This window comes from Tupaia chinensis, unplaced genomic scaffold, assembly GCF_000334495.1.
Source record: "Tupaia chinensis unplaced genomic scaffold, TupChi_1.0 Scaffold000290_1, whole genome shotgun sequence".
In the NCBI taxonomy this organism is placed as follows: Eukaryota; Metazoa; Chordata; class Mammalia; order Scandentia; family Tupaiidae; genus Tupaia; species Tupaia belangeri.
This window is the reverse complement of record NW_006159775.1, coordinates 1,467,998-1,470,469: the sequence shown is the minus strand read 5'-3', so window position 1 is coordinate 1,470,469 and position 2,472 is coordinate 1,467,998. Positions and strand designations below refer to the sequence as shown.

Genomic DNA, 2,472 nt, shown 5'->3' with positions numbered 1-2,472 from the left:
AATGTTAAGAGAAATTTGCTTAAAACTTAAAGCCAGAAAAAAGGTTACCATTCAGTTTAAATAGTAGGTAGATAAACCTATCAACAGTTCAAGAGAAAACAGAAATCCTTAAATATGGAAATCAAAGCATCAAAAAAAATTATTAATGTTTTAGTCTAAAGTAAAAAAAATTCTATTTCACTAGTTCAATCTCATTTAATAAATCTCTCTTCTATTGAGTTTGCAGTATTCCTGTGATCTGATCTTTCCATTTAAATTCTGGAAGTTAACATTCAACTCCAGACTTGTCCCTACCATTAGGCTGGCCATTCTCTTAGTTGTTTTTTTTGTTGTACTCTTATTTCTGTGTCCAACTTTAATTTTTCTGGTATAGCACTCCCTTCAGCACTTTGTGGACACCTGGTCTAGTGTTGGTAAATTCTTTCAGGTTTTGTTTATCTAAGAACGTTTTATCTTTTTTCCCATATGAAAGATGATCTTTCTGGGTATAGTATTCTGGGTTGAAATTGTTCTTCACTTAATATTTTGAACATATTTTCCCATTCTTTCCTTGCTTGCATTGTTTCCGATGAGAGGTCTGATGTTACCCTGATAGGATATCCTTTGAAAGTAATTCACTTGCCAAATTTAGTATCTTGTCTCTGTCTATGGTTTTGGTCAATCTGGCTATGATGTGCCTTGAAGATTTTCTTGGGTTGGGTTTATGTGGGGTCCTTTGTGTTTCTTGGGCTTGGATATTTGAGTGCCTCTCTAGGTTTGGAAAGTTTTCTTCCAGTATTTCATGGAATAGATTATCAATGCCCTCATTAATTTCTTTATCTTCTGGGATACTGATTATTCGGATGTTTGGGTATTTAATGGTATCTAGTATTACCTCGTATGTTATTCTCATTTTTTGGGTTATTTTCTCAGTCTTTTTAATGAATTTTTTAGATCAGAAGTTCTATCTTCTACATCTGAGATTCAGTCTTCTGCATGATATAATCTGCTTTTTTGTTGTTGTTGTTAGAACAACTCAGCAAAATAAAATTCCGGTTTATTGTTGGACAACATTGTTTCACACATACATCAAACAGGCCAAAATAAATAAATAAATAAACAGCAACTTCATAGACAAAAAAAGGAAAAAAAGAAACCTTTTATCTTTGGCCTTTTTAACCATCTCATAGAAACAAACTACTTATAGTACAACTAAGTACATACACAAAGAAAGTTACTGGAATGCTCAGAATAAAATTGTTTTTTTTGTTGTTGTTTTTGTTTTTTTACAAGTTTTTTTTTTCTCTTTTGAGATTATAGTGAACCTGGTCACACCACAAGTAAAGCTGAAGTAGGACAGAGGATGCTCTGAAGGCTGGTTTGGTCATCCGAGATCATTAAAAATGGCTGACCCCTAACAATATGTACAAAAATATAAAATGTAAATAAAAAATACAAACAAATTTTCCTTTTTAAAGTACTTTTAAGAAAAAAGCAGGGCCTTGGATGTTTTGGTTCTTTTTTCCTCCCGTGTTGCAAATTTGCGTTGTGGTTTTGGCTGGGTGGTGGAGAGCGCCTGTCACCTGAGGGCGGCACTGCCCGCGGTGGGCGGCCGGGTGGGCCTCTCTACTCGAAGGTGACCACGTTTAGATTCTGAGACTGAGACGGGAAGTGGAGGGTGAATAGGTCACGGCGGCCTTTTCTTAAGTTGAACTTTTCCCTTTTTTGCTGTCTACTCATCCTCTCCGGTCTTCTGCTTCTTGGTGTCCACATCGTCGTCCTCGTTATCCTCAGCTGCCCGCTTGCCTGTAGCTGCCTCAGCCTCCTCGTCTTCACCTCCGTCCTCCTCTTCACCGTCGCCTTCTTCCTCCTCATTCTCGGCCTCCTGTTCCCCATTTTCCTCATTAGCGTCCTGTTAGCGGGGCATCTCTTCCGTTCTCTGCCTCCTCCACAACTTCCTTCTTCTCCTTCAAGTCCTTGGTGGTGATCTCGGAGCTAGTGAGTGTCCACGGCCGCGTCTGACATGGTGGGGCACGCTGGTGATCGATGCAACGGATTAAAAAGAAAGGGAGAGTTCGGGGACCCTGGCGAGGCTGCTGCGTGCGGAAGCCTGACCGGGAAACAATGCAAAGATGGCTTTTCAGAGCAGCCAGTCTAATCTGCTTTTAATACTTTCAAGTGAGGTTTTGATTTCCTGTATTACATCTTCATCTCAAACAATTCTCTTTATTTATTTATTTTTTGGAGAGGTTTTTGCTAAAGGATGCATGCGCTCGTCAGAAAGACAGAGAGAGACAGAAAGATAGAAAGCGAGAAATCACCCCACCCCCACCCCAGGGGGGATGGCCACGCAGCAATCCCTTCTCCTCTATTCTCCTCTCGGGATCTTGGGCATGCACGCACATGCTCCTGGTGTGAGTTTAAGCCACCGGGTCTGGGACTGGCCCACAGTCTTCTACATGGGAGTCCAGCAACATAGCCATTAAGCTAACT

At 40.3% G+C, this 2,472-nt stretch overlaps 1 pseudogene; it reads right to left on the bottom strand.

Moving 5' to 3' along the window:
• Positions 1-1,369: 1,369 nt before the first annotated feature.
• Positions 1,370-2,064, bottom strand: LOC102486997 (prothymosin alpha-like; annotated as a pseudogene).
• Positions 2,065-2,472: the final 408 nt, after the last annotated feature.